We start from the raw sequence: 14,150 nt of genomic DNA, 5'->3' as shown, positions 1-14,150 counted from the left end.
AACACTTGGACCTATTTTTTATTTCTAGGTAGGGAAATGTGGTTGATGGCTTCCATACGCTTAGGATCGATCTTCACCCCTTCCTGTGCTACTATATGCCCCAATAACTTACCTTCGCTCAGAGCGAACTGAGATTTCTTTGGATTTAGAGACAACCCATACTTCCTACATTTCTCAAAAGTGAGTTTCAAATGTTCAATATGCTCCTCATCTATTTTAGAAAAAACTGTGATATCATCCAAGTAGACCACTACGAATTTGTCATGTTCTCCCACGAATGCTATATCCATGGCCCTTTGGAAGGTTGCTCCTGCATTTATAAGGCCAAATGGCATTCTTGCATACATGAAGGTCCCCTAGGGTGTAGTGAACGTAGTTTTCTTCTGATCATCGAGATGCACTGCTACCTGATTATACCCTGCAAAGCCATCCATCATGGACATCCGAGCTAAGCCAACTACCTTATGTAATATATAATCCATATTTGGCAATGGGTATTTTTCTTTTAATGAAGCTTTGTTGAGGTTTTTGAAATCCACACACAACCTTATCTCCATTCTTTTTCCTGACAGGAACCAGGTTTTCCACCCACCCTGAGTACATCAAGGGTACAATGATCTTGGCCTGAAGTAAATTCCTTACTTCCTTCTCAATGGATGGGAGTAAAAGGGGATTGATCTATCTAAATTTCTGCTTACAAGGCTTCATTCTGTTCTTTAAGGGAATCTTATGTTGAATAATGTTATGTAACCAACTCACAACATAGAAGAAGAGATAGATCAATGACTTCAAGATAAGCCTCTTCGAGGGGGAAACCTCCTTTACATTATAAAGATGAACAATTCTTGGACGATACAAATGACAATACCTCCTTTCTATGTATAGGAGTCTAAGGGGTCCCAATATAATCAGAGACTACATAACAATAATATTGTATGGGCAGAACAATAACAATATTGGGCTTCTATGGGGCACAATGATAACAACATGGGGACTACAAGGGGGTACACTAGCAGTATAGGGACCTAACATGCCCCTCTCATCCAAAAAAGTGTTGTCCTCAATGCTTGCCTAGTTTTGGATGCTTCTGTATAAAATTATCATCCTCCCATGTGGAGTCTTCAGCGGGTAAGTTCTTCCACTTGATGAGATACTCTGAAATTGATCGATTTCATAGCTGTCAAGTTTTTGATTCCATGACTTCTTGAGGTTCCCATACGACTTTTACTTCCTCATCAAGTTCCGATAATATTGTTTGAACTTGGAGCTTGTCACCTATAACCTTGTTTAAGCATGAAACATGGAGAAATGGGTGCACTCGAGAAGATGCAGGAAGCTCCAATTTGTATGCCATAGTATCAATATTTTGCAACACCTTGTAAGGACCATAGTATTTTGGTGATAATTTATTATCCTTCTTAGCTTTCTTGAGGGACATTTTTTTGTATGGTTGTAGCCATAAAAATACCCAATCGCCTACATCAAAATTTCTTTTGCTGCGATGTTGACTTTCTTGTTGTTTCATTCGATTCTACGCCAAAGTGAGGTTATCCTTTAAGAGTTGGAGAACTTGTTGTTGATTCTCGATGTAATATTCCATTGCTTGAACCTTAGAATGATTTCCCAATAATTTTTGGAGATCTAGAGAAATAGATGATTTCATTGTTTGAACCTGTAGACTTGAACATATTACGCCCTGTTGTTCTTTCTTTAGAAGCCTTTTCATGCTAGTAAAACATCAGCACCACCCATTGGAATGGAAAGCATTGGACTATTCAAGACATATTCTCCCACAGATGACTTGATATTATGGCACTTTCCAGAGCAATTTATGGTTCCTCCATTTGCAACCATTACTTGACACTCTGGTGCTAGATATAGGAAGCAATTCAATTCCTTGGCTATCTTACAATGAATAAAATTATGGGTACTACCCAAATCAATCAACACTATTGCATTTTTCTTCTTGATATGTCCTTCTATCTTGAGAGTTTGAGGAGTGGTAATTCCTGTCAATGCATTAAAAGATCTGGTCAGATTCATTTCTTCTTTCTCTGGGTTTGGTTCTTGGTGGATATCCTCTTCTTTTGTTGTTTCTTGTTCCTTTTATTCCTCCTCTTCCCCATCTACGTAAATTAATTTCTTCTAGCACACTTATGACCTTTAGTGTATTTTCTATCATAATTGTAACAACGACCTTTTGCTCTTTTTTCTTCCAATTGTTGTGGTGTCAACCTTGTAGGTTGTGGAAGGCTAGGAGCAACAACACTTCCATATTTATAGTTATGAGTGGTAGGCTTCCTTTTTGCCATAATTTTTCTTTCATTTTTTCTTGCCAACCTGTATACCTTCTCTAATGAATCAGGTTCCCAAAGGAAAACCTAATGTTGGATTTTATTCTTTAAAGTCCCTATGAAGACATCAATCCTCTGCTTTTGATACCAAATGTTATGAAACCAGCTCACAAAATAGAAGAAGAGATAGATCAATGACTTCAAGATAAGCCTCTTCATGGGGGCAACCTCCTTTACATTACACAAATGAACAATTCTTGGATGATACAAATGACAAGACCTCCTTTCTATATATAGGAGTCTAAGGGGTCCCAATATAATCAGAGCCTACATAACAATAATATTGTAGGGGCACAACAATAACAATAATGGGCACAACAATATAATAAGGGGGTTTCACTAATAACAATAAGGGGGTACACTAGCAGTATAGGGACCTAACAAATAACATTTGTATCAAAGGTATTTAAATCATCATATGACCAAGAAAATACATCTTTATAGGTTTTAAAGAGATTTAAGTACCTTCATTTATATTGATGGGGGATCCTTTTTGACAACTTGATCATCTGCGGTTCGTTCTCTGAGTCGATGTTGCAATCCTCCACTTGTTCAACGATTCCCTGTTCAGCAGGTTTTGAGGCCACGCCATTTGATTTGAATAATGTCTCCAAAGGAACTAGGCCATGGGGAATGAAGATTCCTTTTAGCACCAAAACTATATGCCCAACGATAGTTTCCTGCTAAGCGGTTGGTTGTTCCTCTGTCACTTCTTCTTCTTATTCAATCATAGAATTCAAGAATTCCCCAATGACTTCCATAAAACACTTGATTTTTTCATCATCTTCGAACACCTGCCAGTGTCTCACATTATCAGGCACTGAGGGTCTATACCTAACTTCGACTTCATATCTGAGAAGTGGATTTTGTGGTGGCTTAAAATTACTGGCAACTATAGCCAAGGAATCGATCATTTGATTTCCTTCCCTGGGTAAGAATTGGACATTGAAAGCTATGAATAAGTTTTCCATTAAATCCCAAACCTCATTTTTGTAAGCCCTTAGCTTGGGGTGCTTAGTTTGACATTGGTTCTTGATTTTCTTTACCACCAGTTCCGAGTCTCCAAACACAGTCAAACATTCAATGTTCAAATTCCTTGTTGCTTGCAAGCCTAGTAGTAATGCCTCATACTCTGCCACATTATTGGTTGCCTCAAATTATAATTTGAACGAGAGGGGAATCAAGCTACCCTATGGAGATATCAACAACACTCCTACTCCATTTCCTTCCTTAGAATTTGCACCATCGAAATACAACTTCCAGACTTTGCTACAATCTCTGAGCTGCTGATCTAATTTGGTTGTTGGTTGTACATGTGTTTCTTCTAAAATAAAATCATCTTCTTCTAGTAGTAAGCAAGAGAGATCGCTTTATTTCCCATACATAGGATCATTATTTGGGCAATCAATTTTCCTAACTATTTTAACGAACCTCGATTCCCTATACAGATGTCTTTCTTCTCCACCAAAGATAGGGATGGTAGCATAGGTAAGATCCAACTTGATGGAACCTCCAATCTTTGATCCCCAAGATCTGGACAAAAGCATACCGAACCTTGCAGGGATATCAACTACTACAATGCCCATATCTACATTTTTTATTGGGATTTGGGCAAAATTCACCACTAATTCCTTTATCATTCCCAAGCACTTTACCCTCTTAGAGTCAAAAGAGTAGATATATTTGTATGGTATGGTTATCTACAGACCTAGTTTCTCCATTACTGACAGTGGCATCAAATTATGAGAATCGCCCAAGTCCAACATGTAGTTATGGAGCAGGAGGTCATGTGCTACTAGAGTAACATAAAAAAGTGTGGTGGAGGGATCTTGTTCTTCGACATGGGGTTCAAAGATGACCATTGGTCTTTTTTCTTGGAGGTTTAAACTATCATGTGATTGGACTGAAACAAATGGAAACATGAACTGGGAAACTTGGGCCTTATAGGTGGGTTGTTTCAAGCGTTGATCAGGTGCTCAAAAAATAGCTCAAAATTCAAAGTTATCGGATTGGTGTGGAACCTGAACGACCATGAAGTTCTCGTCATTTTGAATCTGGTGCAACTCGTTTTGTGCGAAACGAACACCACATACTCCCATAATCATGTTCTATTCGTTTTCCCAAATAGGTGAATTTTTTCAAAATGTGACACCCCAATCAACAGTCTGTACTGTTGACGTGGCGTTGATTGTGCAAGCTGAGGTGGCAGGGTTTACTGGTCAGGTATGGTAACAAGTGGAAATTTGTTATTGGTTTGGTTTTGGAGGATTTTGATTGGTCGGAAGGTGGCCAACCATAAGCTGCCACGTGGCCCAACTAGGGGCCGCCATATCACAGCCGGGGGCCACCAAAAGTTTGTTTGAGGTCCAGGTAGCAGCAACAGGGGTCGAACTCGTGACCTCCAAGCACATAACTAAAGCCTCCTACCAATGGGCCACAACAATGAGTCTTGATAACTTATGGATGTGACTTTTATTTGAAGTTGAAGTCCGCGCCAATTCGGGGAGGGGCGAGCCCATGAGGGCCGACCCTTGGACACGCCACCATACGTGACCACCAGCGAATAGAGTGGGGGCCCGACTAGAGGGGGCAAGCTGTTGGCCTTAGCCCCGGTGACGTGGCCCCCATGTGGCCACAAATTTCAAGTTATAGTGTTAGAGGACATTTAAAGTGTCCGACAATTTTGCCCTGAAATCAGCGGAAATGGCACCTGGTTAGCGGAAATCCGGTTGAAATTGTAGGATGGTGCTGGATTTTGGGGAATTTGTGGTGCGATTAGCAGAAAGACTTGGGAAAGCCATATCTTCTTTAGTTTTTGACAAAATCGGGAGCAAAAAGAGGCTAGATAGGCATTGTTGGGCATTCTGGAGCCATTCGAACAAGTTTTAGAGCTATCTGAGCATTGTAAACTGATGTATTCATACTTTTTAGCATAATAGAGAGGACCAAGCCATTGGAAGATGGACCAAGAAGATATAGCCCAGGCGGGGTGAACTCCTTCATCATGTGCTATTGTGATACTATTTTTGGTGATGTTCATGTCTGTTATATGTTGTTGTTCAGTCATTTGTTTATGTTAATTTGTACATAAAATTTACATAAAAACACTCAAAAACTCATGTTTTAAACTTGCAATTAACCTCATGAATCCTTAATCACTTTTAACATATTCTAAAAAGGAATTTAGTACAACAAACTAATTATCCCATTCAAATCAAGTTTGGTATCAGAGCTCTTGGTTTTCTTTGTGCAAGAAGGATTTAACTGTTTTCAAGTGAATGTCATGCTTACAAGGTTGAAGCTCATGAGAGTAGAAGGGAAGTTGTTTGAAAGCCCTGAAGTTGGGTCAAGGAGAAGGAGTGCAAGGTTGCCACAATCTCCACCACCGGTCCTTCCTCAAGCTGCAACTGAGGCTTCAGTGAGCATGTCTCATGAAGGAGAGCCTACAAACATGACAAAGTATGAGAAGGTCTTTAGGAAGGCTTTCTTTGATATGACAGAGATGGTGAAGGTCCTCTTTGAAGAGAGGAATACCAAAATACAGGGTGAAAGCTCCTAGCCTCCAAAAGGAGAAGGTTCTTTAGGAGGAGGTAATGGAAATGGAGGTAAAACTCCACCCTCTCCACCATATTCTTCATCTTCATCTTCACAAGCATCTTCACCCACTTCCGCTAATACAACCCTTACTCATACTCATCAACATACCTCAAAAGGAACTGGTAAATCACCCTTGTTAAAACTTGATGTTAAATTTGAACTGCCCATGTATAATGGTGAAGTGAATGCAGAGAAGCTTTACAATTAGGTTCATCAGGTGGAGGTCTACTGCAGAATTCAATACCTTCATGATGATGACATAAAGAGGCAACTAGCTTCCTTGAGGCTGGAGGGTGCAACACTAGTATGGTGGGAATCAAAGACACAAGAAGAGAATAAAAAACACAGTAAGATCTCAATTTCTTGGTCTGATTTCATTGCTGCAATTAAAAGACAATTTTACCCTCTAGCATATATGTAGAAAGCCATCATGAATTGGCAGAACTTTAGACAACTTAAAAGTCAAAATGTGCAAGATTACACCCAAGAATTTAGAAAAAGGTCTCTAATGTTAGGTGTAGATTTGCAATCACAAGACACGTTGATGAAGTATATAGGGGGTTTACACAGTTACCTTGGGCATATTATCCTTATGTTTAATCCCAATAATATAGAGGAGTGTGTGCAAGCCACTCATCTTGAGGAAAGAGGAAAAACTACTCCAAAAGAGGGTAGTAAAAAGCCATTTAAGGGTAAAGGAAAAGAAAAGGATTTCAAAGGGAAAGGAAAGAAAAATGCATCCATTAAGAAAAAAGGAGAGAAATTAACATGCAAGAATTGTTCCAAAGAGGGTCATGATGAAGCTCATTGTTGGAAGCTTCATCCCGAGATGAAACCAAAGAAATTCAACAACAAGGGAAAATAAAAGACAACTGCAACCACTCAACAAGATTTGGGATCTGATTCGGATGATGAAACTAAAATTACAACCATGGGTATGAAAGGAAAAGAATCCATTACTAGCACTAGTACTTCAAATTTACACAATGAAACTCCAAATGAAAAGAAGAGGATAAAACATTTCCACATAAGAGTAATCTCAAAACATAACAAAATTGATACTCTTTTTTATAGTGGCTCTCAATCCAATCTCATCTCTGAAAACATTGTCAAAAGTTAAACTTGGAAACCATTCCACATCATAAACCATATCCATTAAGATGGGTGTGTGACAATGCACAATCGCAAGTAACTAGAAAGTGTAAACTAAAATTTGACATTACTGCAAATTTCATATGTGGTATAGTTTTGGGCAACTCGTATCTCTATGACAGAAAAGCTATCTTCCATAGACATGAAAAAAATACCATTTGTTCAAAGATGGAGTAGAATATATTGTGAGAGCCCATAGCAAGAAACTAAATATTTCACTTGTTAATGCGGGGAAGATGAAAAGACTAGTGAATTCTAGCAAGAATTTTGTGGTTCTAATAATCAAACCTAAAAACAATATTGATAATGAAGCTTTTCAAGGTTGTCACTCAAGATTGAAATCTGAATTGGTTGATGTTGTTAACCAATATGATTAGATGTTTCAGGAACCAAAAGGATTGCCTCCCAAGAGAGGAATCCAACATGAGATACACTTGCATCAAGATAGTCCTCTTCCTAACATTAGCATGTACAGGATGTTAGTGATGGAAAGTGCAAAAATTAAAAAGAAAAATCAAGAGTTGTTGGATAAAGGGACCATCAATCCAAGTTCTTTGCCATGTGGGTCACCTATTGTTTTGGTGCCAAAGAAGGATGGAACATGGTGCATGTGTGTGGACTTTCGTGTATTGAACAAGATTACGATAAAGAACTGTTACCCACTGCCTAGAATAGATGATTTACTTGATCAATTGAAAGATGCAAAATATTTACTAAGTTGGACTTAAGGAGTGGCTACCATCAAATTAGAATTGCTGAAGGAGACATTTGGAAGACAACATTCAAAACAAAACAAGGTTTGTTTGAATGGCTAGTTAGGCCTTTTGGTTTATGTAATGCTCCTTCTACCTTCATGTGTGTGATGAATAATGTGTTGGGGCCATTTCTTGATGAGTTTTTTATAGTCTAATTAGATGACATCTTAACTTTTAGTAAATCTCGTGATGAACATGTCATGCATGTGAGAAAAGTACTTCATGTTTTAAAGAAAGAACAGTTGTATTTAAAGATGTCAAAGTGTGAGTTTGGAAAAAATTCTTTAGTTTACTTGGGTCATATTGTTGGAGGAGGTGAGTTGAAAATAGATCCCTCCAAGGTTGATGTCATTTTGAATTGGACAAGGCCCAAGACAATTACTGAGGTAAGAAGTTTTTTGGGAGAAACCCAATATTGGAGGAAATTCATTGCTAACTTTTCTTCTAGAGAAGCTCCTTTACATGCATTGACTAGTGTGAAATTTTTTTATTTTATTTTTTTCAGTGGGAAGGCAAAGGACAAAAGGCCTTTGATGCATTGAAGGAAAAGATCAGTTCATATCCAGTACTTTCACTTCCAAACTTGAGACAATCATTTGAGATCCAGACTAATGTTAGTGACTACGCCATGGGTGCAGTCCTCATGCAACATGGTAAGCCTATTTGTTTTCATTCGGAAACTTTCAATGGTGCAATGATTAATTATCCTACATATGACAAGGAATTGTATGCATTGGTGCAAAGTGTGAAAAAGTGGAAACACTACTTGATGGGTAAGGAAACAATCATTCACACTGATCATCAACCATTGCAATACTTGCAATCTCAATCTAAGTTGCAACAATCAAGGCACTTCCGATGGATGGGTTTTCTTCAACAATTCCACTTGGTAATAAGGTATAAGAAAGGTATCTACAATAAAGTTGTTGATATGATTTCTAGGCCTATTATTAGTGCAACTACTTTACTCAAGCATAATTCTATTTTGCATGAAAGTTATATTGAGCAGTATGCATTAGAAAATGACTTTCAAGATGTTTATGCAAGCTTGAGTCAAGGTAACCAAGTAGAGGAATTGGATTATCATTTGCATGATAACTTGTTGTACCATTTTGATAAGCTTTGTATTCCATATGGAGAAAGAGTCAACATCATAAGAGGCACATACTTCTCTTATTGCTTGTCATTTCAGTGTAAGTAAGACATTGGAACATATATAGAGGTATTGTTATTGGCCTCATATGCATGAAAGTGTATCACGTTTTATTAAAGGATGTTCATTATGTGCAGTCAGTAAGCCTAGCAATAGGAAGTTGGGATTGTACACACCACTTTCGGTGCCTTCACGACCGTGGGAGAGTGTTTCTATGGATTTTGTAGGAGGTCTTCCATTGTCAAAAAGAGATCATGATTATTTGTATGTAGTTGTCGATAGGTTCAATAAAATGTGTATTTTGATGCCATGTAAAAGGAAAATTACAGCTGAACAAACTGTTGAGTTATTCTTTCAGAATGTATGGGTTCATTTTGGATTGCCCACATCCATTGTTAGTGATCGAGATTCTCGCTTTGTTGGGAATTTTTGGTCAAGCTTGTGGGGATTCACGGACACCAAATTGAAAAATATTACGGCATTTCATCCACAAACAGATGGTCAAACAAAGGTGGTGAATAGGACAATGATACATATTTTTCGTGGGTATTGCAGCAAGCATCCTAAGTTGCGAGATGAACATTTGCACTACATTCAACATGCTTACAACTGGGCCAAGCACTCTTCAACTCAAACATCGCCATTTGAAGCATGTTTGGGATACTTGCCTAAGTCTCCTTTGGATTTCATTTTTGGAAAAGATGTTGCTATTGATGGTCATAGTGACATAGACAAAGCAAGAAGGTTCATTGAACAAATCCAATTGGTACACCAAAGAGTTCAAGAACAGCTGGAAAAGAGCCAAGGCAAGTACAAAGTAAGGCACGACAAGAATCATGTTCACAAGTTCCAAGTCAGTGATGAAGTTTGGCTTCACATTAGAAAAGAGAGGCTCCAAGGAGAAGGTAAAAAACTGAAACCAATTATATATGGTCCATTCAAAATTTTGGAAAAGTTTGGTGATAATGCCTTCATATATGCAAATTTATGTTGTTGTTAATGTTGAGAACTTAAGGTTGTATGAGCCTCCTTTGATTGAAGATCAAGGAGAAAATGTCCAAATTCCTTCCATTGAGGATTTTTCTCCTGAATACTTTGATGAACTACGGCAAGATACCATTCTTACCAGAAGAACAAGGTCTTCAAAATAGGGGAGTGTGGACTACCTTCGAGTGGGGCTCAAAGGAACAAATCCTTCAAAATCTAAATAGATCAAGATTAGAAAGGTGAGGGAATTGTGCCCTCACCTGCTGGACAACTGAAAGTGATCTTTTGGGGTCCAAAAGGCTTCTAGTGGGAAGGAATGATCAGCTGCTCAAAAAATAACTCAAAATTCAAAGTTATCATATTAGTGTGAAACATGAATGACTGTGTAATGCTCGTCATTCTGAATCCAACGCAACTCATTTTGCAAGAAACAGACACTGTATGCTCCGAGAATCATGTTATGTTTGTTTTCCCAAATAGGCAAATTTTTGCAAAATGTGATAGCCCAGTGAACAGTCCGTACTGTTGACGTGGCACTGGATGTGCACGCTGAGGTGCAGGGTTGATTAGTCAACATCCTTTGGCAAATGGTATGGTGACAAGTGGTAGTTTTTTATTGGTTCGGTTTTGGAGGATTTTGATTGGTCAGAAGGTGGCCAACCACAGGCTACCACTTGGCCCAACCAGGGGTTGCCACATGGCAGCCTGGGGGTCACCAAAAGTTTGTTTAAGGTCCAGGCAGCAGAAAAGGGGGTCGAACCTATAACCTCCAAGCATATAACCAAAGCCTCCTACCAATGCGCCACAACAACGAGTCTTAATAACCTATGGAAATGACTTTTATTTGAAGTTGAAGTCTGCGCCAATCCGAGGAGGGACCAGCCCACAGGGGCTGACCCTTAGACGCACCACCATATGTGACCACTAGTGAACGAAGCGGGGGCCTAGTTAGCGGGGGCGGTCCATTGTCCTTAGCCCCGAGCACGTGGCCCCCATGTGGCCACAAATTTCATATTATAGGTGTTAGAGGACATTTAAAGTGTCTAACAATTTTGTCCTGAAATTGGTGGAAATGTTCCCTGGTTAGCGGAAATCTAGGCGAAATTGTAGGATGGTGCCAGATTTTGGGGAATTGGCGGTGCAATTAGCAGAAATACTTGGGAAAGCCATATCTTCTTTAGTTTTCTACCAAATCAAGAGCAGAAAGAGGTTACACAGGCATTTTTGGGCATTCTGGAGCCATTTGAATAGGTTTCAGAGCTATCTGAGCATTGTAAACTAATGTATTCACATTTTTGAGCATAATAGAGAGGGCCAAGCCATTGGAAGCTGGACCAAGGAGACGTAGCCCAGGTGGGGTGAACTCCTTCATCATGTGTTGTTGTGATACTATTTTTGGTGATGTTCATGTTTGTTATATGTTGTTGTTCAGTCATTTGTTTATGTTAATTTGTACATAAAATTTACATAAAAACACTCAAAAACTCATGTTTTAAACTTGCAATTAACCTCATGAATCCTTAAGCACTTTTAACATATTTTGAAAAGGAATTTAGTACAACAAACTAATTATCCCATTCAAATCAAGAGCTTAGATAACAAGACCAAGATTTTTACTTTCCCAAGCTCTTTTTGAAGATTAATGATAGTAGGGCCTTTTTCTGTAGTGCTAAACTCTACCAACTCTTTTTCTTTTTCATAGATGGACCTAGAAGAGGGAGGCGACTTCTCTTCTTTGAGGACTTCGGGCTTATGGCAGTTTGGATATGAGGATTCCTTCTTTTTTTGAGTAATTAGATCTAAGGGCCCCTTCCCCTTGTCAGTTGGCTTAGGAGGAACTTGGGAGGAGGCACCTTCGTTTTTGTCTTTCTCTCTCGACCTCTTTTTAGATGACTAAAGATCGTATTTCTTATGCAGCTGAGCCTGCATGAAATCAACAAACTGCTTACAGTAATCATCAATCTCACCATCGTCTAGCATTGCATCAAGATCATCCCCCTCTTCTTCATACATTTTGACTTCTTGTTCTTCATCTGAGAAAGAGGAATATAGGTTCCCCTTAACTTCATTGGCATCTAGTATCTACTCCTCCAGATCATCTTCTATATATAATGGAGGATGGATGTGGTCTTGTTGTTCTTTCCTCTCCAATTGCAATATCTGTAGGGGAGGCCTTCTGTATTGGGGATTGAAACCTCGATTAGTAGCCGAGAAGTTCTGTCGTGGAAGGTTTTTATTTTCTAGCTCCATTTTTATCAGTTTATTTGATAATTTCTTTATCAACTTATCCATCTCCTTTATCTTATGTTCTTGGGATTCTCTTCTATGACTTGAGGAAGCCGCCTCCTCTTTCCCCTTTTTCTTCTCTCCAGGGTTAGTTCTACTTCTTGACTTCCCTGTTGATGCAAAATTTTCTTCTACCTCGAGAGCATCAGTTTGAATCTGGTCCAAAGTACGGGACTTCCTCTCTCTGAGTGTGAAGTCGAACTCTGATTCAAAGGCCCCTGCAAAAACCACTCGGACAATGGCCTATGGAGGTTTAATCTCAATATGTAGACTGTTGTACAACTTATTAAATCTTTTTGTAAACTTCGAGATACCCTCATTAGGTTTCTTCTTCATAGCGTTGAACTTAGTAAGAATATACCCATGATCTCTCTTATCTCCCCATTTCTGCATAAAAGAATTCTCCATCTCTTCCCAAGTGGTAATGGAAGCATTCAACAAGGATTTGAACCATTTCCTGGCTTCCCCATCCAAATATTGGATGAAGAGCCTCAACACTACATCCTGGTGCTTGACATTCAAAATTTCTGCAAAGGCACAAAAAGCTTCTATGTGTCTCTGCGCTGATGTGTCATCTTCTCCATTAAACCTGGGCAGGAGCTTGAGATAGTCCTGTGGCATATCATTTAAAGGTTGAGGTAGGTCCAAGGGAGCATATTTGTTTAACATGAAACTTGGGACATCCATCTAGAGCAGATGTGGTGGTTCTTGATTTATTAGGGTCTCTGAGCTATGACCAATTGAGTGACAATTGATTCACTGTGGAATGAGAAACTGTTCACATTGCAGGTAGGGCTGCTTTGGAGGATATCTTTTACATCCTCAACTTCAGGGAGGGGAGGAAATGAGAGAGAAGGGGTGTTAACTGAAAATTCTTCTTCCTTTCCCTTTAGGGAGGCGGTACTGAGTAGCTGACCACTTTCTGAAGGATATATCAGGACTCTAGGAGAAAAATCAGTGCGATGAATTATGATATTCTGTGAGCTCAATGAGGATATTTTAGGAAACAGGGACACAATATCATCAGTATTATGGATTTTTTCCTTCCTAATCCTTCTGGATATTAGTTTTTCTAGATCAAATACAACTGGTGTTCTTTGTTGAGAGGCATTTGAGCGGGTATGGGGCCTCTTAAAAGCCAGGGTGATGAACTTATGATTTGACAGTGGAGTCGCCAAGGTGATAAATCTACAACCCACACATATTTTCTCACCTTATCAAAGAGTGTATGAATGTCATACCCACGGGAAAAATACTCTAATTCATTCCCCGACAACGACACCAGAAAGATGTTGTCACTCCTAGAGACAGCCTCTGGGTTGATAGGAGACCAGTGCCTAGGACATCTTAATTAGTGCTGTCAAATTTATCTTAAAGACTTATAGCACCATAGTTTTTACATGTAATTCAAATAAGGTTGATTCAGAACCATTCATAAAGATACAATGTATGAACCAATGTACACGCAAGAATACACAGGAAATGATCCTCGGTCAGTGGTGGCCAAATCAGATTGAGAGCTTAGAGCAAATCAGTTGTCAAGGCATATGTAATGGTAGAAGATAGTAGAGGAGAAATCCATCATACAAAGCTTAAGCGTTAATAATTATGTGTATCTGAATTTAGAGAGAAACGAGAGTAAGGAAATGCTTATGGAATGTTAAGATACATGGATTTATTTTTAAAGACTTTATTTCCACATCAATATATGCGTTTTCCATCAATAACTTGATCCCAATGAATCTTCATCTAATGAGAAATATGTCTAGCAGCTATGTGACATGAAATCTGAGAAGAATATTTAACATATATGAAAACATAAGGGGAGATGAACATATTGCAATCCAATAAGTTGGAATCACCAGA

This window comes from Pinus tabuliformis, chromosome 5_1 (genome assembly GCF_031772625.1).
Source record: "Pinus tabuliformis cultivar Carrire ecotype Pingquan chromosome 5_1, CPIR1, whole genome shotgun sequence".
NCBI lineage: Eukaryota > Viridiplantae > Streptophyta > Pinopsida > Pinales > Pinaceae > Pinus > Pinus tabuliformis.
Note: the sequence above shows the minus strand (reverse complement) of the source record.